Source organism: Equus quagga, chromosome 12, assembly GCF_021613505.1.
Source record: "Equus quagga isolate Etosha38 chromosome 12, UCLA_HA_Equagga_1.0, whole genome shotgun sequence".
Classification (NCBI taxonomy): domain Eukaryota; kingdom Metazoa; phylum Chordata; class Mammalia; order Perissodactyla; family Equidae; genus Equus; species Equus quagga.
In genome coordinates, this window is record NC_060278.1 from 92,107,152 (window position 1) to 92,133,708 (window position 26,557).

General features: G+C 40.9%; 1 long non-coding RNA gene across 1 annotated transcript; it reads right to left on the reverse strand.

Moving 5' to 3' along the window:
* Window positions 1–1,784: 1,784 nt before the first annotated feature.
* On the reverse strand, window positions 1,785–22,907 carry LOC124248318 (uncharacterized). Its single transcript, XR_006890976.1, has 3 exons — window positions 22,820–22,907; window positions 21,150–21,355; window positions 1,785–2,274 (listed from the first exon to the last, which is right to left on the reverse strand). It is a non-coding gene; the product is annotated as an uncharacterized LOC124248318 (long non-coding RNA).
* Window positions 22,908–26,557: the final 3,650 nt, after the last annotated feature.

The window sequence follows — 26,557 nt, forward strand, 5'->3', positions numbered from 1 at the left end:
CTGAGTCTCTTTTTGGAGACAGGCCTGAGTCCAGTACCTGCACAGGATTCATGCTAACAAGATCATGTGGCTTTTAAGGAAGTCTAGCCTTCATCTGACTGTGGAAATAACCCTGGGAGTGTCATATAAGGTATGACAGCCATTGGCCTTCAGCCTAAGCCATACTAACTGAAAGCAGAGATTTGAAAAGAGAAGGAAATGAAAAACTGGGTAGAGAAGATTCAGGTTTGAATCTCAGGCAGAATCCTACCTTGTAAGATGGCAAAACAAAGCTCAATGAAGAGCTTTCTGGAGACCAGACTCAGATATTATTTATTTATTTTTTTAGTGGTTTTATTCCACTATCCAATAGTCTGCATTTTACTTATATACTACATAATGCTGGTTGCAGGTGGTAATGCTGGAAGAGCTAACTGATGGAGAGTGAGAGACAGCTGTCCTTAGACCTCCTCTCCAAGCCTCCTCATTGGTGCGATAGGAAAGAGCAGGACGAGGTGGGAGCTACCCCAAGAGTATAAGATCCAAGATGGATTCAGATGTTTTATGTAATTTGATTTATTAAAAAGTTTCACTTTTTTTTTTTTTTGGTCTAAATCTGATCATCTGAGATCAAAGAAGGGTAGCATTGCAAACGGCTTTAGAATGAGCAAGTCTGGTGGTATTCACACTCTGTTCTGCGAAGCCCTAGGACATCAGCAACTGGGGAGTACAGGAAAAGCCTGCAGGACCCAGGCTGCCTCACCACCACTTCCTGTTCAACCAGAACGTTGCCACTTAACGTCTGCTGTATCTATAGGGGTGCCATGGAAAGCTGGGTTTGGCACAAGTGTCCTGATCCTGAATAACTTTGACAAAACTCTCCAATAGGTTCAGCTTTCAGATAGGGAAACTGAGATTTATCAAGATTAGTTGATTTGGTCAAGATCACATACTGAAGAAAAATTGGGCATGAAATTAGGAATCATGCCTGGTTTTTTAGATCTTGGTCAGTTATGAAATAATAGACGTTCTAGAGTGTCTTACTACAGATAGAAGTTTCCAGGGTATGTTTCCCTTGGTAGGCAGAAGGGTATGACCCAGACCAGGGATCCCCTGCCCTATTTGACTTTGGCAGTACAATTCCTTCTCCAGCGATGGGACCTACACATACTTCACCAGGCACTTTTTCACAAGAGATCACCAATAGAGACTTAATTCTTTGGCAATGTTGTTCACGTGAATCCTACCTTGATGCACACCCTCTGCTCTCAATCCCGGTCTGTTAAATCAGGTCATGTTATTATTTTTTTTGCTTGGTCTCTCAAAGGGTTTTCAAACCTTTGAAAGTCAAATGTCCATTCAAGTTTACTGCTTTGAACTCCTTCTTCATCCTCGTTCCAGCCACCAGGATGACTTTTATTATCTTTTTACTCGGCCAACTCCAGAGAGGACTTTTCCTTCTTTGTATTCAAAGCTATCCACATGCCAGAAATTTCTCTAATGGGCTTTTCTTTGGCCCAACCTCACTTCTCATAAACACAGAGCCACGCAACACTTCAGCATACAAGGCCTTGGAGGTCTCATCCAGTCCGGAGCAGGTCCTCATGGCGGAGACCAGCTTTCCATCGGCTCTTTGTTTACTGACCTAGGCGTCTTGTTACCAACTTGAGTTGAGACCATCCATTTCTTAAACGGTCTGATTCTTGTGTTTTCTCTTACTCTTTTCATTTTTTTTCCATCTAAGCATTTTAAATACATATGAACAGATGGAACTGTTTTTAAACACAGTTGTAGAGTTTTCCCTCACAGACACATATCCACGTATTCTGGTTAACTGGTTGGGTGACCTGGGTAACCGATCCAAAGGATTTCTGACAGCCATTTTCCAACCCATCCAAGAGCTAAGATGATTACAGTATAGTCTGTCTCATGGGTACATGGTTTTCTTTCTTTCTTTAACAGAGCATCCTTGCTGAAACCATTCCACTGGCTTCTCTAATGCCAGCCCACAGGAAAGTTTCTTCCAACCACTATCCGTAAATTCTATGCAACCACACTGGGGATGGCCAGTGACCATTTCACAGCCACTCAAATATCATCCTCAGTCCTTCTGGAGTTGGAACTAGAAACGTCATGCATCCCCAAGGCAGCAACAATATCCGTGTTTACTTTAGAAAACATTTTGATAAGCACCCAAGTGCTTTAGCTGAAACCGAAGGGTGTGAGGTAGCAGATTGTGAGGAAGTTTTATGTTTCAGCATACTCCAGGGAACGAAAAGAAAATGACTTTCTTTCCTGGAAGAAAAAAAAAAAGAGAGAAAATAAAGACTGAGATCGAGTGCATGCCACAGAGAGGTAAGCTCAGGGAATCCCAAAAAATGGCACGTCCCAAATCCCCCATAAAAAGTCTATACTACAGGAAAACTGTGCTGGTGACGTTGGAAACAATGCTCGTTTTGCAATTGGGAACAAACTACCCTTTTTCTGTAGGAGGCTGAACCCAAGAAGTGTAAAGGTAGGAGGTTTCTGCTTTTCTGAGTGGAGCAAGCTCCCCAAAATGTGCGAAAAGAATGGGAACAGCTGAAAATTCCAGGCCACAGCTTCAAGTTTTCCAAAGTCTGTTTGCTTTGGCCGGCCTCTGCCATTCCTTTCTCTTTTTTTCAGAAGTGTGAAATGGGTTGGTTGCTGGTATTTGCTCTGTGGTCTCCACTAACTCTCCCATCTGTATAAACTCAGCTCTGCCAACCCAACCGAGCGGTCCAGCAGCACTCTCTCTTCAGCTGGCTCCAAGGGACGCAAAGGTCCTAAGTGGTACTTTGAAGGCTTGCAAATGTGTGATGCTGGCTGTGTGCTGGAGGGCGTGAGGCTTAGCTGTGCTACCCTCCCAGGGGCTGGCCCTTCCTTTAGGACTAGTAGCTAAACAGGATGAGGGCAAAGTGAGTCCAACTCTGGATTTAACTGTGCCTTCCCGGGATCAGGGAAGCGGCGGAGGTGCCAGTAATGTGTTCACAAACCTGAGCCACTGAAAGTGGGGCATTACACCTACTGGTTTCTTCCTTTTTTGGAAAATATTTGTTTGAGGATGAAAAGAGTCATAGGAGAGTCGACCTTTCCACGTTTTCCCACTTTCCTTCTATATTTTTCTCTATCTGGGTTGACCAGATACTTTTCTTCCAGAAGCAACAGGCTAGCAGTGTGCTGATATTTTCATTTCTATTCTTAATGTAACAACTGAGCCTATTAATTGACTTTTTCGTCAGTTGCCATTACACAGTAAAAATATTGTCAAATACGACAATTTGCAATACTCAAATTGAGAGTCTAAAAATGAATAGAGCTGATGGCTTTTACCAAGCTCAACGAGTATCACTGTGAAGTGTAAATGGCTATTAAGGAAAAGAATAACCACAGTTAAATAAACCATGAGAAAGAGAAGACATATGCCAAGAAAGAGATGTTGGTTGGCATGTCTGTTCTGTCTGAGGCCGAACCCACCCCAGTGGGGTCTTCAGTGGAGGGAAGCTGAAACTGAAAAGATGGATCAGAGTAAAAAGCCATTTGGAAGAAATGGGCTGACGTAGTGTTCCCTTGTCCAGTATGGCATTAAAGAAGATCTCAACGGAATCAAAATGAAAGCCCAAGAGCTCTTCATTGGGTTCCCCAAGCTAGAGATGGTGAGTTCTATCTACCCTGGAAGGTGGCCATCTGTTACGAGGTGTTAGCATAAACTTCATTTCACTAGTCTACTTTAGTGCAGACACTAAAATGTGTAGACCCCACCTCTCCTTTGTATCCCTGACTCAAACAATTTGTTACTCTACTCATAATGGGGCAACACTAGACTCTGTAAAACATCTTCTGAAGTTTTTTTTACATCTGTGCAGTGGAGCAGATAGTACAGACTTCCTAGGATTGTGTTAAATAAAATTACCTTTATAGAAAGTACAATCAGTTATTAGAGACAAAATGAGTCCTCAAAAAATAGTAACTAAAATGAAATAAGGACGTATGTCTACAGTGATCTGGGCCTCGTGCAATCCTGGAGGAAAGAAGAAACATGTCTGTATTTCCTAAAGCCACCCTTATACCGTTATCAGTAATTCCAAAGAGGTGGACAGAAGCTTTAAGCACAAGGAGAAGCATCCTTTTCACGGGAAAGCTCTCCCCACCCTAAAACTCTTGGGCACACGCACCCTGGGGTATTTTGACTTGGGGGCTCATGTAGTGGAAAAGGACCATGATGGAGTCAGGACAGTGGGAATCATCAGGAAATATTTCCACAAGGCCAAGAGAAGCTTTTAACATATGCTCCAAAGCACACACAGCTACTTTTTCAAGGCAGAACCATTAGCAAGAGGTAAAATCCATCAAAAAGTAAATTGATGCATCTGCTTTTGCTTCTTTCTGGATAATTGAACTCTGAGCTCCTAGAAGGAAGAGATTATGCATCTCCAGTGTCCAGAATAAATGATAGTGCATAGTGAGTGCTTAATAAATCAGGGCAATGACTTGGGTTCAAATCCTGTCTCTGCCACTTCCTACCTGTGGTACCTTAGCCTTTTGATCCTTAATTTCCTCTTCCATTAAATAGAGAGACCAACCTTGTAGAGTGATTATGAGAATTAAATGGCTCTGCTTATAGAAAGTGCCTATAAAAGTGCCTGGCATATGTAAAGATCTGTAAATGATATTTGATATTATTATTATTATTATTGTGAAATAATCTATTGATTGCCCACCATTAGCCATTCACTCTTCTTTCTTGTTAACAGAACCATAGTTTGTCAAAATCAAACATGGAAATCCTATTCCTATTCCTATTTGCCTGAGATTGGTATGGCGTGTGACCGAGTACTGGTCAATGAAACATAAGGGGGTCTCTGTTGAAGATGTCTTAATCTGGTTTAAGGCATTGAGACAATTTAAAGCTAGACTTTAATCCATACAAGGACTGAATCTTTTTTCCTGATTTACCCTGACTCCTCAAGTGTAGCCCTTCCAAACCCCTAGCGAGATCATGGTGGTGTGTTATTAGAGCCCCCCATCTTCGACAGGTCCTGGACTCCAAATTGTGTTCCTGTCAATGCTCGAGGCTGTAACAAGCTCAGCTCAGTTTTTCAGCCTCTCAGCTGCTTGTCCTGGTATCTCAGAGAGCTACACTTCTCTGAGTTTCTTTCTTCTCTGGGATATTAGCATTGGAATTCTTCAATTTTTAAACATGCTTCCACTCAGCCTTCCTAGTTGTTCTCAGGGAGAGGTTGACCTAAGTGTTGTAATCCAGTGAAAGCAGAAGCCAACTTTCAATATTCTCAGGACTACATAAAGGCACACTTATCATATAATATTTAGACTCAAAGATGTCTGATAAGTGGGCTAATATCAAGCAGGAAGATGAGCAGTGGTAGTTTCTGGGAAGGAAAAGGCAAGAAAAGATAATGGAAGGAAAGAAGAAAGAAAAGTCAACAAAACAATGAAAGAAAAAAATCAAAGCCCTCACAGTGTAGATATTCTTCTTATCTCTATTTTATAATGAAGACTGACATAAAAGTGACTTGCTCAAAATTTATGTAGATCATAGATACTGAAGTCAGTTTTGAACTCAGGACTTTCTCACTCCAGCCTGTGTTTAACTCTTCTCAACTTGCCTGTTTGGTTTCATACTTTTGACCTCTCACGGTCTTCTAATTCTTGAACCCTGGGAACTAATCTTATCTCTTTGAACCTCTGAAAACCTTGGCTATTGAACTTAACCTTTCAATATCTCTCTGCTCCTCCTCAACTAGGTAGAATCACCTTGTTCCACTAATAGTGATCAATCTGTGCTAACTAATCTCAGCATGGATTCCTATAGTCACCTCCTGGATCGTTCTGTCCCACAATGGGAATAAATATGACAATTTCATAGGAGAATAAGAAGTCACCCCTAGTGACTTCACCCCTAGAGGTCACTAAGTGAGTGAAATGAACAATCTCTCTCTCTCTCCCTCCCCTCCCTTTTTCCTTTCTTTCCTTCTTTCTTTCTTCCTTTCTTCCTTTCTTCTTTCTTCTTTTCTTCCTTTCTTATTTTCTGTCTTTCTTTCTCTCTCTTTCTTTCCTTAACAAATATTGGTTCCACAAATACTGTATGCTAATGGCATTGCAAAGAACCGGGTATACAAGGTGCACAAAATGGTGTGAATCCTATCCATCTGGACCACACAAGTGAATGGACACAGGTTGTGGCTGTGTTTCCAAGTTATCACCCAGGGGCAAAAGTGCAGATCCATAGAAAACCAACAAAGAAGAGAAAGGACCTAAATCACAGCTGAGCCATTCTATTAGTGCTGAGCCAGCCTACAGTTCTCAGATTTCCTGGAGATGTGTCCACATTATCAACGCAAAAGGAGAGTTTTGGCAATTTCTCCATGACTCCTCATTACCTTTGAGTAACCATGTCACTTTGGGCTGAATTGACCTAGTTTCTGAAACCCCATCTCACTAGAACCTTCCAGCTCTCTACTTCTGTTGACAAGAACCCAGACTACATAGAGACATGACAGCTGAGCAGAAGGCCTGTCAGTCAGACGAATCCATGCTTCAGCATGTCTAGTGGTGGAGAGCCAGACATTTGACCCAAGAAAGAGATCCATCCAAGGCTTTAAAAATGTATGCACTTTTTTTTTTTTAATTCTGAAAACAAGTTATAGCCAAAGTGATCAGATGACTAAGCGAGGATTGCATGTCTTCAAATGCCTGGACGGAACCAATTGAAACAGTATCTGCCCCTGGCCTCCCATCCCCCTCAGCCTCCTCACTGGCAGTGTCCAGTCTGACTGTGAGGGTACCCTTGAAGGCAAGTTATTTGTGGTTATGTGTAATTAGTCTGGTTGAGACCTCAGGCCAACGTGCTTCCATCTGTTGTGAAGAAGAAGCTCTGTTCTTGGGTCCCTCTTCTTTCGATAACTCACAGTAGGGCCAAGTGCAATGTAATTACATCTCAGTGCAATAATTCTGATGTGAAAGTGACTTCATCACATTTGATACTATCTTTCACGTACAACCATCCATATTTTAAACTGAAACATGGATTTGTCCCTTTAATGAAGGCAAACCCTGTATTGCTTGAAAGGAAACTTCAGGGGAAGGAGGATATGAATTTGTGAGAGAGTTCTTTCCTGGAAGAACAAGACACTGGGACTAAATCTGAGTAGAAAGGAGGGTGGGGTATGTGAAGCTTGCAAAGCAGAGAGGCTAGTTTCTTCAATCTTTGAGCTCAAATTCACTCCTCCATAACTCATGTCCATTTGTGGTAGCCATCCCTCTGGAACAGTGCCGAACAGGATTCTTTCCCCATAACAACCATTCAATTAATTGAATACAGAGCTCATGCCCTCATCATTTTCTTGTATTTTCTCTTCTCCAGCTTGAACATTTTCCATTCTTTCAATTATTTCTGATATGGCATTTTGGCAGGAGGAAACATGGGTGGAAAAAAAGCGTGTGAAAAAGTACTCCATGTACGCTTCAGTAAATGGCAAATCGCTCTCTGACCTGTGAGCCAACATTCTGACACCAGATCAGAGTACACACTTGGGGTGGTGTGTCAGCGGGCAGCATTCCAGGCCTCCTGCCTGTGAGGGGAAGCAAGAAAAACTGGCCAAAATATTTTTCCCCTATTAATTAAGAAATATTTTCCCTTCATTGATTCTCATATGGAACTGACGCTTTTTTTTTTTTTTTTGGTCACTCTTTAGAATTATTTAAAGTTTTACATTTTAAGCTGTTAATGAATCTTTCCTTAAGATGCATTTGGAATTATTTTAGTACTTAAAATATAACTCTGCAAATGAGATTTAGAGTCCCACGGTCTTTTTATTTATTTTTATTTCCTGAAGTTAAAATAAACAACTACTCGCAACAAATGTCTGTGTTTTCTGAAACTGTGGAACCGGGACAAAATCAGACATCAAAATGGGCTCCAAATCAGGCACAAGTTAATATTTTTTATCGAATTTCTGGAATAAAGCTCAGAGCATAAGCTGTGGCGTTTTTCAACCCCTACTAGCTGTAATTACAATGGCACACCTCCACCTGTTGTCTGGCTTGTTTAGCCTGAGACAAACCAGATGAGGAAAGGAATAGATCTATAACATTTCCCCACTTATTAGGTAGTTTCTGGGATTACACCTGCAATTAATCTTGTAATCTTAGAACTGTACTCTTGTGTTCTTGAAAGGTGAGATTAATACATCTGCTAATATTACTACTAATTATATCAACAACAGAAATAGCTATAATGTTTCCGATTGCGTGAAAGTGATTTTAGTGTTTCGCTGTTAATGATGATGGTGGCTCCCAGTTTAAGATAGATTTCTTAAATCACGTTGAAAATTATCTTTTACATTTTCTAAGAAATGTGATGAAGTATTAGTATTTTAAAATGTCTTTCAAACTTCAGCAGTTATTAAATACAACCATTTAAATATTATTTTATTATTAGAATTATTTATATATTAATTAATAAAATGTTCTAGTGGAGTCTGAGAAGTTGGTGGTGGCAGTAGCATAATTTTTTAATCTACCTGAATCCCACATAAAGATAGGGAAGCTACACAACAAAAACATAAGCCCCTGATGATCATATATATCCCTACCAAGTGGCCAGGTATCCCCATAAAACGCAAAATAAAAATGGATTGGTCAGAATATAGATGGCTACAAAACCACAGTGGTATCAACGTCTGTGTAGGAAGAAGCAGAGGGAAGAAATAAAACCTCTGACAAACAAGAGAAAAGGAGAATCCAAAAATGGCCACCAGAGACTCACTGTAAAGTGCAGTGAGCTATAGGTTTTTCTAACTCCAAGAGTGGGTGAGTGCAAGCGGTAAGAAGGTAATGTCTGCAGGTAAAGTCTGGAGAATTCTGGGCACTATGAACTCTCAAAATTAGTCAAGCTCCCCTTGAAGACAAATGCCCACAGTGACAAAGAGTTACTGAGACAGACTCCTCCTTGAGCAGAACAGAGACGATTGCAATAAAGAAAGTGCAGTTTCCAGATAAAAGTAGAGATGATGACCAGGGCCAAGGAGCAGACATTAGAAATCAAGCTGAACATATTTTGTAACAGTAGAAATGGAGTTTTGTGATGTTAGAAAAACTATCGTGAACCATGATTACCTCAAAAAGTTCGAAAAAACTAATTTCACATAAAAATGGGCTGGGATTAAAAAAGCATAGGAGACTAACTCCCTGTAGACAATGAATGCACACAAAAAATATGTGCCCACAACAGAGACAAATTATTCCAAAATGAGCTAAAAGATATTGAGTATGATACATAAAATGAAAAATAAAATATATATCATGACTAGGAAAAAAATCAGAAATGAGGTGAAAGACTAAGAAAGGAGTTATAAATAAAAGAAAAAAAACACTTCAGAACTGAAGGCTAAAATAGAAGCCACACAATTGCAAATAAACATACCTGATAATGGTTTAAGAGGAATAGAAAGTGAAAAGGCAGATGTTTTAATTGAAAAGAAATTATAAAGAGATAAAATGATTTAAGAAAAAGTAACAAATATTGAATACAGACAAGGAAGATTCAACAAATGTATAATAGTAGTCCCTGGAGAGGAAAAATAAAGCAAAAAACAGAGCAAAAAACCATAATAATTGAGAAAAACTTTCCTAAAAATTAAAGACACAGTATATTTTATAATAAGATATACAATATAAAATTAAAACTACATATTGAAAGGCACAAAACGTACATGAAAAAAATTGACCCAGAAAAGCCAACCCTGAAACACATTTTAGTAAAATTGCTAGACTTGAAAGAAAACTAAACAATCCTTTTGGCACCTTGTTACATTAAACAAGTAAAATTATTGTAAAGACATTGAAACAAGGATTGTTGGAGAGCATTTTATAGTTACATTTACAACTAAAATTTTAAAAGAGTTAAAAGAAATAGGGCATAATATATAATGGTTCTAAACACTGGTAATGTAGACAAAGTATCACTATTTTGAAAAATAAAGAAATAACAGCGTAAGCATAAAAAAATTAATTGTTTACTGTACTCATATTGGTGGAGTAATATTGATACTGTTATTCTGAGACTGTTATGAGTATCAGGTGGGATAAAGTAAATGAGTCATTTTGGGATGTTTTAATTTGATTATCCCTCTTCTTGAGAACTAGAATTATTACTTTGGAATAAATGACATGGAAGTAACCTAGAGAACTCAAGCAATTCATGTAATCCTGAATGTGAAATACAATTAACAATATAAACTCATGAAGCATTCTAACTTAAAAAGTTATAAGATCAATTTTTTTCCTTTTATTTTGCTGGGAAAGATTCACACTGAGCTAACATCTGTTGTTGCCAACCTTTCTCTCTCTCTCTCTTTTTTTCCCTCCCCAAAGCCCCAGTACATAGTTGTATATTTTAGTTGTAGGTCCTTCTAGTTCTTCTATGTGAGCCGCCACCACAGCATGGCTACTGTCAGACGACTGGTGCAGTTCCACAACTGGACAGTGAACCCGGGCCACTAAAGTGGAGCACGTCAAACTTTAACCACTAGGCTATCATAGCTGGCTCAAGATCAATGTTTAATTTTATAAAATACATATCAAAATGTTAGTGTATAACAGTTCCATCCACTGAAGAGATCTAGAAATTAAACAGACCAATAGCAGACATGTTGTCTACAAGTAATTGCAGTTTTAATTTTTCCATTTCAATCATTATCTCACTTTGCCATACTGAATAGGAGCTGCATTATCAATGTTAAATAAAAGTGTGAAAGCAGTCGTCATAGTCATTATTTCAATCTCAGGTGGAAAATTTTTAATGTTACCATTAAATATGATGTTTGCTCTAAGTTTTTGGTGAGGCAGTAATTTTGAAATCATATTTTCATTGAACAATATAAATTTACTTTTTGCTCTGAAAGTGGAGGAAATTCACATTACTATATTCTTTGCCATCTCAGTACTCCAACTTCCTATTTAAGCTAGGTTAACTATTCTTTGAAAAATCTCAAAATTTATAACATTAAATTATGTGCCATAATCCTAATTACTAAAATTGTTTTGCTTAAGTTTATTCATTACTCATCACCCTTTATTTCATTTCTAATTCTCTACCCTTTGTTTTCAATTCATATTTATCTCAAAATTGCTTTGATTTTATCATTTATCTTTTTTTTAAAAAAAGTTATTGATTGGTGCTGTATTCCCTGAGCTCTTTCATATTTGAGAATGTATACATATTTTGCTTTTATACATTAATTGTTGTGATATTCTTGGCTGTATTAATTTGTCAGTAAATGTTTAACCAGCTCTGCATAGGGGGAAAAAAGATTTTAGCATTTTCTGATTTTCCTGGGGGTGAATAATCCCAGCATGGCTGATTTCAAGGTACCAACATGATGTCATTGAATGCAGACTTGGGAATAGATGCTCAGGACCATACCATTATATTACATTGTATAATATCTGCACTATGTGGAAACAATAGACATAAATAACCTCAAGGTCACAGATAACGGTAAAATCTAGCAAAATAATTGGGAAGTAATGAGTCTTGAGTATTACTTCTGTTTTGAAAAAACTATTATAAGTTTACATAATTTAATTTTAAATAATGTCTGTTTAACATCTGGCTGGTAATATTACTAAAATTTTGACAGTCAGCTCTTGGAAAGTCAGTAGAAGCTGGGTCCAAGACATTGGTCATAACTTATTTACTTTAGAATTCTGGTGACGAGGTTCTTTTGTTTTCCTGCATTAAATATTACTGTGGAAACATCTGAAGCTGACTTTTTGCGACATGACAGCTGAACTGATGCACTTTAAGCCCATAGAAATTCTGAATAAAATGGTAAAAATTAAATAAATCAAAATAAGACAAGAGAGAATTCCATGAGCAAGAAAGGAAAAAGGAAATCAATACCAGGTGATTCAATGGCAACCCTCAGGTCTTAGAGGAGGCATAGATCTCAGAAGCTGGATGCTGAGGATCTAATGACCATCCAAAGACGATACAATGTGAAGTAGCTGAAATTCAGATCCCACCTTGTCCTCATGGATTATGAAAGCTCTGTCCTTCAAGCCGGAACAAAATTAGACTTATGTCTAGGGCTTTGGACCAAGGGAAAGAAAAGTCACTGGCAGAAAAGAAAAGCTCCAGACTCACACCAGGAGTGAACATGTGGTCCAACCTTGAACTAGATGAATGGTACATTAACAGTAAGTCCAGAAATTAACCTAAAAACTGGTCTACGGCCATTAAAACCTTTGAGCTTTCTACTGGGGACCCTTATCATAAATAATCCTGAAATCATATGGTAGCAACAGTTTTACAAGGCAAGTCATGCAGAACTTTCACAGAATAAGCAATCCTCTCTGAAAATGAACTCAAACTCAATGTCAGAAAGAACAAAACAATAAGGAAAAGGTCCATGAGATGCAAAGGTCTAGAGGACCCAAAAAAATAAAACTTGGCAACCCAAGAGCTGGAAGTAATAGAATAATGTGGAAATATTTAAATACCAAAGATGAATAAAAGCATTAGAAATAATTTTACAATAACAGGATCTATGAAAAAGAACAAGGGAATTTGAAAGAGAACCAATTAGAATTTCTGGAAATAAAAAATAAATAGTTCATTAGCAGTCTAAAACAATAAGTAAGTGGATTAAAGAGGAGGTTAGACGCAGCTGAAGAGAGAACTAATAAGGTGGAAGAGAGGAAGAAAAATCATTTTCAAAAACATACAGAAAATATTTTACAACATCAAAATAACCAGAACCATAAATTCACTTACTCTGATAATGATATAATTAAAGGAGAAATAAATGATAGAATAACAACTAAAACAATCCACACAAGTCTGTAAAAATTTTTTGAAAGGTCTAAATAAAAGAGTCAAAGAAGAAATAAAAGTGGAAATTGTGAAATAGCTGGACTTGAAGGACAATAAAGCAGCACAGATAAGACCTGTGAAAAGTAGCTGGACTCACATTGGAGGGAAATGGGGAACTCTGAACACCAATATTAGAAAGAAAAGAAGATGGCAATTAATGGACTAAATGTTCAATGCAATAAATTAGAAAAAAGTATATGAAAATTAAACAAAATGGAAAGTTGGATATAATAAAGATCAGAAGAGAAGTTTATGAAGTAGAAAAACAAAACAAGGTCAACAGGCTAATTTTCTGAATGATCAATAAAACAGACAAAGATCTGTCAAGACTAATGAAGCAAAAAAAATATTAAGGCACAAATGAAGGTTTTAAAAAAACAAAAAGAGACATGAATGCATATATGGAAGAAATTTTTAAAAAAACACTGTGAACAATTTTATTCCAACAATCTTGGAAAGTTATATGAAATGGACAACTTCTTTTTAAATATAATTTAAAAAAACACAAATTTCAGTTAATTTGAGAGACGACTATCCTTTAAAGAATAGCTAATCCATATGTTACATAACTGTTCCAGTCATAGAAAAAACATTTTTTTCAAAAAAATGAGGAAACATTCCTTAAAATTCTTTTATAATACAGATAACTTCAAAACCAAAAATGGGCAAAAGAAGCATGATAAGTAATAATAAAAATAGTGATATTAATAACAACAATAACTTCAAGTTATTATGGACCTTTTAAAAGTGATTTACGTGTATAAATTCTGCTCATAACAAATCTATGAGGTAAGGAATATGATTGTCCCCATGTTACAGACGAGGAAACTTTGGCAGAGAAATGGTGACAAACCTGCCCAAGGTCACACAGACAGAGCTGCTCCAGTCCCAACAGCGAACTCAGACAGTCAAGTTTCGGATCCTCTGCTCTTAACCACGGACTCCAAATTTTTAAAGAAAATATTAGCAAAACAAATGCAGCAATATATTTATAGTGCAAAATGATGATGTAGGGTTGGGAAAGACGTCCAGAGCCTTTCTTAGTCACCGATTCACATTCCTGCAATATGTAATCTCCAGTCTATTGTCTAAGTCTTTGAAACATTTTATAAACTGGTAAATATGTCTTTCCTCTCCAGCAATTGTTCAATATCAGATTTGTTTCCTTTCCATCGCTTTCTGCTGGAGTTTTATAGACATATTTGCTGATCATATCAGCCCCTTCCCACCCACCCACTCTGTTCAAAACCAGTCAATGACTTTCCATTGTTTTTAGCATAGTGAGCAAATTTCTTATCATGGCCTACAAGGTCTGTCCACAACAGACCTCTCCAGCATCATCAAGGATCATATTCTCCCCTCCTTCCTGTACTGTAGCCACACAACCTTCCCTCCTATGTAGTACTTGACCCTGGGTGTCCACTCATAATGATCCCTTACATAGAACTCCCCACCCCTAGCTTTGCTTAATTTTATCCCACTCTTTCAGGTCTCACTTCAATCATGACTTCTTGAGAGAAATCTTCCCTTGAGATCCCCTCCTCCCAAAACTAGGCCACGTTCCCTTACTTAATCTGTCATGGCACTCTGTACATCGCCTTGGTGGCACTACACATACCTGTAAATTCATACGTACTTGTGGAATAATTTCATTAATCTTTTTCTTCCTCGCTAGAATGTAAAACACAAGAGAGCAAAGACCACGTGTTTTCTTTCCTAGCATTGCTTCCTTTGTGTCTAACTCAGTGTTTTTACCTTACTGGAATAATTAATGAATTATTAAGAGAGAAGAAGGAGGGATGGTAGATTCTTTGGGAATAAAACGGCGGCAATGATTCTCCTCCCTGTCTCCGTGCCCCTTGCAATATGATCTTGCCACTTCTACCCTAAAGAGGTGGTGTCATGTCTCAAACCTGTGAATCCAGGCTTGCTGTGTGATTTCCTTTGCCCAATAGAATGCAGCGGAAGAAATCATGTTTCAGTTCTGCACCCATGCTTGAAAAGTTTCTGCGGACTTCTGCTTTCTCTTTTGGACCTCAAGGCTTGGACCATGTGAACAAGCCAAGGTTAGCCTAATGGAGAATGAGAGACCACAGAAAAAGGCCCAAGTCATTCCATCCATCCCAATCAAGGCCATCCTAGACCAGCCAGCCCCCTGCCAACTTGCCGGCTGACCTCAGACACAAGAGCAAGGCCCAGCTGACATCAGCCGAGCCTGGTCCACAGAATCAGAACTGCCCAGCTAATTGTCATACTCAAGGGCAATAAGAAATGGTGCTGCTTTAAGTTACCAAGTTTTGAGGTAGATGGAGAAAGGAAAAAAATTAAGGGGAAGAAAAATATACACAAAGGCCTGTCATGCACAAGTGGACAAAGGTTCAATGTTTAGCTCCAGAAAAAAGAAATGAATGAAGAAGTTACACAGAAAGAAGTCTAGGTTTATATTAAGGCTAGACTTGTTAAAGATGGAGTTTTCCAAAAGATGGGATGAAGTCCTTGTCATGGGCCGTATGATGTTCTGGGGAAAAAAAAAAAAAGACAGGATTTTGGGTCCCACCTTACTTTACTAGTTCTAAGTACACAGATAATTTGCCTCTCTGAGCGTGTGCAGTGGAACTAACAGTTACGACTTCATCTACTTTGGGAGGGTGTGGTGATGGTGGCAAGACTACAGGTCCCTGACTACGAGCCCCGTGAGTAAATTCTCCACCCACAGGTGAGTCGGGGATGTACTTACTGCTCAGACCTGGGCTGACATTTCCCCAGTGGGGCTCCAGATGCCCCCGTGCCTGTGGGGCCACAGATCATCCCTAAATTGCACCGCGTAGCAGCTCATATGAACTAGCTCTGCATCCCCAAGAAGCTGAGACTGGAGCCTCGCCTTGAGCTCATTGTTTTTGGACAGGCGTCTGCCTCCCATCTGGCTCTTACAAGCAGTCTCCACATGGACTAAAGCTTGCGCCTCAGTCCACACCCAGCTGCTGGCTTTATTCTCCCTTAGATCTGGATCACTTTCCCTGGAACGGGATACCAGCACCATCCAGCTACAAACTTGACTCTGCTCAAATATGTCACCCATGATTGGCTGGGCACTTTGAACGCCAAAACTAGACCTGATTGGTGTTCACCACCCTGCAAGGGGCATAGCAATTGGAATTGTTCCCTGTCACCCTTTGGAGTTGAGTCTTACATCCAGTCCGCTCCTGTAACCCCATCTCTGCCAAGCGCTATAGACCACTGAGTCTTCCCACAGACAAGGAGACCCTCATACACCTCACGAGAAGGTACCCAAAGGGACACTGCTTGATTAAAAGAATTATAAACTGGAAAGTACAAGGTCTCAGTGCTATCATCATGAATATCCAGTCCTTCCTGCCAGAGATGCTGTGGTGTCAAGGAACACCTTGAGAAGGAGAATGGACCTCTAAAAGCCTTCCAGGTCCAATAATTCAAAGTCCTGTGGATACACTGAATTCTATTTAAAAAAAATAAACAAGACACATGCTAATGAGGTAAAATTCTACACTAATTTTTTACACTAGTTTTCTACACTAATTTCAATATGATTTCATTTAAACTTTTTCTTACCCAGCTTTAATCTAGGTGCTATCAATAAAAAGAAGAAGCCAAAACTGCATCAGCTGGGTGGATCTGGACTTTTTTCACCCAAGTCAAAAATGGTGAGCAAGTAACAATGTTAGCAAACACTCCACATAGCACTCACTCTGTGCCAGGCACTGTTCTCAGCGTGCTACTTGACTCATTTATTCTCATGACCAACTCATGAGGTGGATGCTATGATTATTCCCATTTTACAGATGGGGAAGCCAAGACATAGAGAGGTCAGATAGTTACCCAAAGTCACAGAGCCAGTAAATGGGAAGGCATGATGCAAATCCCAGGAATCTAGTCCAGCAGTCCACACTTTACAATCTTATGCTCCTACAGGCAGACACACTGGTCCTTACGTCCCCAGTGCCCTGCCTGGTATTGCATAGATGAAACACAGCTTGGTTGCCAGGCAGACTTTCCCTGCAAGTTAGAAACCCCCATGTCTGGTGCACACATGAACCTGGATTTTCCCGTTGCGCTCAGCTTGGTCTCCCCAGAGAGCAGGCAGAAAATTGGGAAGGCTAAAACTGTCTCCTGCCCACTCTGGCTAATTAAACTCCTCCAACTGACACTTCTTGGCTGGTTCCAAGAGGATATTATTTTTAGCTTGTGAGGGTTAAAGGGGAAGGGAAGTGTGCCAAATTCAGGTTGTTAGAGAGGGAGAAGGAGAAAGGAGCTCAGAGGATGCATTAGGATTCCAACTCCATTTAATAAGAAGGTGAGGAAAATTGGGAGCTTCTGGGCCTGTCTCAAAGGCCGTGAGGAAGGCTTCTAAACTCTGTCAACCTTCTGAACAACTGCCACTTCTAGATGGGTGGAATATTTCTTTGCTCACACAGTCCCAATGGGATAGCAACTACAGACATTAGAAAGATCCAGAAGTTTATATTTTTTATTATTTTTACTGTTTACTGCAGTGAAAGAAGAGTGATGCTTTGCAGGCTACAATAGAAGTAGGCCTCTGCCTCCTCCACCCAGTTTTTCTTCACAGCTCTCTGACAGCCCCGCCCTGGCCCGTCCTCAGAGGTAATAAATGATGTACTAACACGACCCTGATTAGGAAGCTGGGAGGTTAATCCACAGGGCTCCTTCTGATAAAGACCAGGCCAGACCCTGCCCCATGGCTCAGCCGATTGATAGTTTATCTACCCCCCAGCCCGCAGAACCACGGGAACCTGTCTGAGGGGTATGGTCTGCAGTCCTGCCTCCCAGGACTCCATCCATCTAAGTCCAGTTCACTCTTCCACGTACTGCTTCTTTCTTCTTTCGGCCCCTCCCTCTCGGCTTCAGTTCCAGTGATTAAAGAGGCAGTATCCCCAGCCATTTGCCAGCGCTTCTGTAAATGGTCGGAGCCTCAGCCGCTCAGCCCTATTAAGCTGAGACATAAAACCCAGCCTTGTGATACAAACCATGAAACCCTTAAGACTCAATTCACAGGAAAAAGATTTTTTTTTTTGGTCTTGCTCTTCATGTGATTAATAGATGTCATTGTTTGGTCTGACAGCAAAGGCTCCATTGTGCAACAAGCTAACAGTTTTGCTCCTGGATAGAGCAAAGAGAGAAAATACTCCTGACACTCAGAAGATCATTTTTCTCAGGACTCAATGCATTGCCATTTTTTAAGAGCACGCTGATGGAATTTTCAGCATATGCGATAAACATATACAGTAGAACTGAATTAATCTACTAGCACTGAAAGGCAGCTAATATATACTGCAAAGGTGACTGTGAAGTGTACTATTAAGAGTGGGTAAGAGCCAGACCCGAATTAGGATCTGTACTCACCCACTTACTGCCTAAATGACCTTAGGCAAGTCATGCCACCTTTTGAGACACAGAGGCATCCTGGGAAAGTTATCTCCTATGGTTATATGGATGAGGCGATGAGATAGGCACAGTGTCTGGCACAGAATGAGTTGTCCCCTAGTATTAGCTGCTGTTATTAGGTCATCCATGAACACGAGGGACAGGGAGAAATCTGAGGCAAGACCAAATCTACAACATCATCTTTGGCATTAGCTAACCTCTAGTTTTCAAATCTCAACAAACCAACTTCTAATAACCAACGGGTACATAACACAAAATTAGTATCATCAGTCTAAAACAATTGTTCATCGTTGATGCCTAATTGTTCCTTCAGTTAGCAACTGCTTATTTAAAACATGCTCTCCCCAACAGTAAATAATGAATTTATTTAGAAGACACTGGTAAAGAGCACAATAAATCGAATTTTAAGAGTGGGCAGTTGGTTAACATGTAATAGTTTTTATATAGTAAACTAAATAATGGTTTTGTTATTCAATGTCTTCCACGGGAATGGGAAAAATGTTTTGCATTGAACATTTTGAATGGTGCTAAATGAAATGTTGAGTGGTTCTCAATCTGGGCTAATTGTAATTCCCCAAGGACATTTGGCAACGTCTGGAGACAGTTTTGGTTGTCACAACTAGGGTGAGGGGAGTTTCCACCGGCATCCAGTGAGTAAAGCCCAGGGATGCTGCTAAATATCCTGCAACACTAAGGACAGCCCCCCATAACAAAGAATTATCCAACCTCAAATGTCACTAGTGCAGAGATTGAGAGACCCTGGTCTAACCAAACCTGTGGGGCTGTGGGAGGAGTCGTAAATGGCTTCTTATTGTGTGAGGGAATTTAGATAGAATTTAAATCACTGGGACTGAATTGAAACATTTCACCTAATAACTCATTGGAGAATTATCTGTAAACATTGTAGTGCTTGATTCATTTCATTTTTTGCACTAAAAATTTTCTTCCAAATACAAAATGCAGTGCTCTTCCGGATTATCATTGCTTCAAAGTTTACTTGAGTTGGTCCTTATGATTTAGTCTGTTGGGGGAGGAATGGAAATCAGAGTTTGAGCTGGTGCTGTCTCCATCATTTGTGGTGAAACTTGTTCCCACACACCCCTTACCCTGAGGCCCCCAAAAAGAAAAGAAACTAATTGCTAAGATTTTATGTACCTTAACTTCAGTTTAAAGACTTTCCTCCTCTAAATTCACTGTGAGCATGGTTTCTAATCCAAGGATAGGATTTCCCCAATGGCTGCCAAGGTGGAAATCAAAACACTGAAAAGTACAGGGAACAAGGTATAGGTCCCGTTCATTGTTTAGTTTTCTTTACCTTTCATGCCCACAGAATATAGCTTTGCCCATCTGAGAAAGTCATTAGTGAGAGAAGAGACTATATACATAAGCACTTTCTTAAAAATGGGGCATATTTGCTGTTTTTGGAAAATATCAGCCTGGAAGAAATCAAATTCAGTAGAGGGCAAAGCTAACAGAGTAAAATCACATGATCCGTTGATTTCAGACACTCTTGGTCAGAATTTGACAGTGTCCCACCCCCATGCTCTCCTCTACTTCCCATGGTCAACCAAAGCCATAACATGGCCCTGGGAGGCCCAGAGAGGGTCTGAGTTCAGCAGCACACAGATAGAGCAACATCACAAACTTCATCCAGAACAGAGGGGAAAAACTGGTCTTTATTAAATGTGGATTATGAGCCAGGAACTCTGCAAGGTGCTGTAGAGACATGAGTTCCTCCAGAGGAATTTCAGAAGCCACAACTAGGTTAGCGTGAAAAAAAATTGTATTTGCGTGGATTCTTGTTGAAACGAACATAAAGCCAAACCTGGATTAATGAATATTTTTTTAAAAAGTCAATGCAGTCATGGAGTCACCATCTTGTTCCCTTCCTCACAAGGCTGTGATTCCCTGTGAGCCGAGGTCTCTTAAAGGCTAGCAATTTATCTGCATCTATTTATTCCTGCACCTAGATGAGTGCCTGATTTACATCAAGTCCTCGTACGTGCCTGCTGAATCATTGTGCTTTAGCCTCAACATGGATGGATGCTTCACATGATGCCTGGTACATAGCATGAACTCCAATCCATAATATATTTAAATTGAATTTGTCCACAGTATAACAGGATTAACAACAGCTATACCACAGGAAGGGTGCCAAAATGTAAATGTACTAACATCAGAGACAGTGCCTAACATGGTCCTTGGTGAATAGTGGGGACTTACTTAATGTTTGCTAGTGTGGCATTAGTACAGGGAGGGCCTCTTCAAATGCAGAAGCTATGTATTTGCACAGGGATCCAGCCAAAATTTGCTGGTACCGTGTCTGCTCTGAGAAGCTCTCTGAGCTGCAGTATGATGTCTGCTGTGGAACCCTGCACTTCCCCTGAGCTATGTATGGCCCTTAAACTCTACAGGTCAGTACCTTCTGCTGGATGAGACCTGCAAGATGTGGAGAACTGAGCCTTCTTGAGTAGTGGATACAAATTCAACAGCCTATAACTGAGGGTGGATCGCTAGGGACTGGAGAGCAATATTAAATAAATTTTGAAAAAATAACCTCAAGTTAAAATTGTGGAGAAAAGCTTGTGCATGACTTCCCAACCTGCTATGAGCAGACGCATGTCATCTGGACGTTGCTTCAATTGAGTCACCGATTGTGCAATACACCAAGTGTACCACGCTTGGCCTTCTCTTTCTACCTTCTAGTCTTCTTTTCATTTCTGTTGAGCATTCCTCACATTACTGTGCTATTTACTGGAGCAAGCCACCACCCCCACCTTGGAGGAACAGTCAAGGGAAGAAAGACGTTACTTACCAGCACAGTGTTGTAATGACGATAATAACGATCGCAATAGTAGCTAGCATTTATGGAGTCTCTTCCATGTGCCAGATACTATGATAGCAGTTTAGAGTTTGGAATAACCCTTTGCAGTTGGGATTCTGGGATCAAGGGTCAATCCCTACTTGACTGGTGGTTCTTTCTAAGGTCAGAAGGTGCATCTCCTTATGCCCATAAGGGATCTGGAAAAAACGAAGCACCAATGATATACAAGCATTTTCCTAAGTGCTTTCCCCCCTTGCAACCTGCTTCACATAAGCTCCTTGAATCATAAAGATTTGGTCTGATGGCAAGAAAAGTCCATCCAAATTTCATCATTAGAACAACAAACAAATGTATTGATCGCTCAGGTCCACCCATTCAGTAAATACTTACTGAGCATCTACTACATGCCAGATATTGTTCTAGGCCCTGTATCCATGCAGAGAATAAAGCACAAGAAGGCCCTTCCCTCAGGGAGCTGGCATCCCAGTGGAAGAACATATGACAGTTGGGAAAAAAAGAGAGAGAGAGAGAAGTAGATAAAAGAGATTATTTCAGTTAACAATGAATTCTGGAAGAAATAAAACAGAGCCACGTGATAGGAAGTGCTTGAGGTCGCAGAGGGTGGAACAGAACCAACTGAGAAGGAACAACCAGAGGAGGCCCCACTGGGGAGACGATGTTCCAGCTGAAGGAGCCAGCATTCCAACATCAGATGAAGGAAATTTCCAGAAGGAGGGAGGAGTGAAAAGAGAGGTCCGGGGGCAGGAAAGACAGCAAGAAGACTAGTGGGGGTCAAGAATAGCAAGTACGGGGACAGTGGCAGAGAATGAGGACAGAGAGGTCAGCAGGGGCCCCATCACATAGTGCCTTTAGGGCCATGCCAAGGAGCCTACAAAAACTATCACCAGGTCTAAATAGAATGTGCTATGCTCTGTTTACCTTTCAAAGAGATCACCCAGGATGTCATGTGGCTGCTGTCCCAACGGTCAAGTAAAAGTTATGATTTGCCATTTTAAGGATCATCCTTCATTTACCCCAAAAGCAGTCACTGTGCATCTTCTATGGCCCAGCATTTGGCTGGACTCTGAGGCTTCAATGGTGAATAAAATACACAAGGCCTTTGCTCTCTTGTAGCTAAGAGTCTTGTGGAGTTTGCAGTTCCACAAATGGGTAATTCATTGCAGTACAAGGGTGCCTCCAGTGGGGAGGTTCAAGGGCTATTGAAGACATAGCCAGAGTAAGCTTTCTAGAAGAACTGACTTCCCAGCTGAGACTTGACTGTTATCAGAAGTCATCCATGTTAACAAAGAGTCAGGGCAAAAAGCATTTGCAACAAGGAAATGTCATTTCCGAAGTCCAGAGGGGAGAGAGTTGGATCTCACCGGAGGCAGAGACAGCAGTCTGGCAGGGCAGGAGCAGAGGTTAGGAGCAGCCAGGGAGAGGCTAGAGAAAGAGGCTGGCACAACAGCTTGAGGGTGTTGTGAGCCTGGAGGTGGGTTGATCTGTAAAGAAGGCCCCAGCAGATCCTGATTCAGCAGGGCCCGAAGGCAGCACATAGGAGAGGATTTAAGTACAGAGAGTATAAGATCAAAGGGTTCCTCTGACTGTAGGGTTACTTTAGCATTCAAGGTGCTCCTCTCCCAAGCACAGCTTCTGCCTACCTTCCAGTCCTTTCCTCCAGGCCCTCCGGCTCCCTGACCAGTGGGGAGAGGCACCCCTCCCCGGCTAGTGTGGAGAAGCCATTCTTCACTCCCAGGAACCACGGTAAACACCTCCACAAGGCTGAATTGTGGTGGCTTTATGTCAAGTGCCCAGATGGAGGAGGAGGAGCTATGATTGATGCTGCTGCTCCCAAACCTGCAGGAGAGCTGTTTGCGCAACTCAGTGGGCCTGGCCTCATCAGCCCTCCCAAGCAAGGACACAGTACCCTGTACTGCCAGATAGCTGCAATGGAGGCTGCAGTTCAGCCACGCAGGCCAACAGCAGCAGGCGCTATCCTTAAGAAGAGGCAGAGGAGACAGAGCTAGGATTATTGGGAATGACTATTTCAAAAGATAGCAAGAGCATATGCTCTTTGCAAACCCATGAGGATTTCAGCCATTGGTGAAACAGCACAGTAGACAGGCTAATAAGATCAACTTTGGAGCCATTCAGCCGAAGTTCAAATCTTGGCTCTGCCACCTCCTAACTGTATAATATTGGGCAGGTTGTTTAACCTCTCTGCCCCTCAGTTCCCTTGTCCTTAAATTGAAGCCAAAAATAGTATCGTGTATGAAGTTGTTATAAGGACTCAGGAAGTCAATAAATGTAAGGATCCTAGACCAGTGCACAGCATATGATAAGTTTTCATTTACTGTGAGCTGTCATTATTCCCTACTCTGTGCCAAGCTCTAGGGATTAAGAAATGTGCATAGTCTTTAAGAACTGTGCAGCCTCATCAGAGAGAAAGAGATGTCATTTATTGATCACCTACTAAGTACCAAGTATTTGCATTTATTAGCAGTACGATTATAGAAAACACACTTGTTTATTTTTGACTGTCTGATACCCAGGTGGGAAGCATTTCTACAAAACATAACAGAGTGACCCAAATTCTGTATGATAGCCATATAAATAACGATTTCTGTAAAAAAGATGAGACTGCACATAAGTCTTATTGGGGGAGAGCGGCGCTGTCTAGAAGGGTACTGAGATTGCAATGGAAAGAAATTTGCTCACAATTTGCTACTTGTTCTCCTTTAGTCATCACTTAATCATTTATCTTGGCTTGACTCTCTTCCCTTTCCCTGATACTATTTCAGGCTAGCTTTTACATTTAGGTTCTTGGAGCCAGTGTGTATGTGAATTCTAACTCCACAGGACTGAGTCATGAAGCAGACAGAACACAGGTGTGAATTCCAGCCCCATCTCTTCCAGCTGTGTGGGTTTAGGCACCTCACTCAACCCCTCCCCCTAGTTCCTTATCTGTTCAGCGAAGCATGGCTGTATCTATCCTATATGATGGTTAGGAGAATTAAAAAAGTTGGTATCAGGAGAGCATATAGGGCACCGTGGTGCCCCTCCTTCATTGACTTATTCTTTATTATGCCCATGATTGCCCTGGACATTCAGCATGTGCTAACCAAGCCAGCAATCCCATATACATGGAGAATCTCCAAGGAGCTATGTCACATGACTCTGCCCCATCCTGCCCAAAGGACCAGCAGTGCAAACTTGCCCCAAGGGCAGCCAAGCCTGACTCAGGACCTCCGAGAGCCTGAGTGCAAGAAATCCCAAACAGGAAGAAGTAGGCCATAGGACTCTTCCTTTTATAAAGTTGAATTGGAAAATGATGAGCAACAGGGAATCAGGAGTTGAAGCAAAGGTAAACGAAAGTGAGAGTTAAAGCCATGAGTTAGAGAAATGCTGGAACAGTGAGGGAGGAGGCCAGTCCGGGGGTGGGAGACAACGAGGCAGACACCGGGGTGAGCAGGTTTTAGAGAAATTGCTGAAGCAAGGATGAACGATCACTTCCACTGAGGTCATCAACGCTGGGTTCCACAAAGGTCTTGCAGGGCATGAGCTACGTGTCCCTGCCCTCCCGCAGGCCTGGCCATCCACTGTTCTCTGGGGCTCCCAAGGCCCAGCCACACACTCAGATGCCCGGTTCAGTCATCCTCATTCACAGCCTTAGAGCAACGATTCTCAACCAGGGACAATTTTGCGTCCAAGAGACAACAAGCAGTGTCTGCAGACTGTTTTGTTTAACATAACTGGAGCAGAGAGAGTGCTACTGGCATCTAGTGGGTAGAGGCCAGCGATGTGGCTAAACATCCTACGGTGTACAAGACAGCCCCCTAGAACAATGAACTAGCTGGCCCAAAATGTGAACAGTGCTGAGGTTGAGAAACCTTGCCTTAGAGTCAACTCCACGTTATTTGAAGCAGTGGCAGCACCTCCCTGCCTCTTGAAACCTAAAGTATCCATGAAACGCAATGCTTTTTCACTCCTGCCATAGTCTTGGTACTTGAGGACAGCTTGAAGATGATAGACTTGTATCCTCCCCAGCTCATTGCTTGGAGCCTGGTTCAGAGCCATAATTTAATACACTGGATTTGCCTTGTAATTGGAGTTGAGTTTTAACCTATGGACAAAGGCATCCTTGGAAATCACTCAACTCACAAGTAATACTTTGTACATGCAGTGTGCATGGTGTGGTGTATAGACAACGGGCTTGGCTTGTGTTGGTTTTCATACTTAAAACAGAAGTTTAAAATGTTAGATTCACAGCTCAGCCTATGGGGAGGATCTCACATGACATGTGGATCTAGGAAAGCTAGGACTCTCTGATGCATGAGCCACTACATAGAAGGACCAGGCAAATGGCCGCATGAACTCTTGTTTCTCCCATTTCCACATACGTAAGATGGGGACAATAGCAATACACATCGCACAAGGTGTGGTCTAGATTAAGTGACCCAGGGTTCAAGAGGATGCTTTGTATTCTTTCAAGCCAGTATTACTATTTCCATCTGCTAATAACGATAGTAACACCTCTAAAATCCAGACTGGGGTCTCTCACATCCAGTGTAATCTCGGGAGAAATGTTTCCCTATAGCACAGTCATAACTTTTCACCCATATTCTAGGGAATCCTTGTAACTCTTCAGAAAGACTCTGGAAAAATCACCCAAGACTAAACTCACATCCAGAAGGAAAGGGCTCTTAGATTATAAGGAAAGGAAAATCTCTTTGTGAGATGTAGGTGTCTCTGGGATAAGGACTCTAAAAGAAAGGAGGCAGACAGGATTCACAGATTCAAAGAAGGAAGATAGAGAGGAATAGTTCCACAAGAATTTCTCCCAGAACAGGACTGTGGGTGATGAATCTGAAAGAATTATGAAGATCAGGAAATGGGCAGGAGTAAAACTTTTAAACAAAATAATAGCCATGAAAATTATAATACAATTATTTTTAGTATCATTTATGCAGTGTCCATAAGATTTTAGGAACTAGATGAAGTGCTTCCCATTTATTATCTCATTTAATACTAATAACGCTAGAGGCTCTATTTTCAGATGCAAGGACTCCTATGATCAACTATTATAAAGTTGGTGCACAGAGCCTAGCAATTCCACGCCAAAATCCAAGACAGGATCTTTATCCTAAACCCAAGCCTTCCCCTACTCATAGTCCAGGAAACTTGATGTGAAATCCATTTATCTCAATGTGGCTGCTAGACCATCTCTGCAGAAGAAGAGAAACAGAATCCCTTTGCTATTGCTAAGCGATCAGGAAGAAAGGAAGAGCATCCCACATTCCCAGCACTCTCGCATGCAGAGCACTCGCGGCCATATATGCGCTGTGCAGTGTGCTTCCGCGGCAGCTAACCAGCTACGAAACGCTCAGAACCAAGCTATT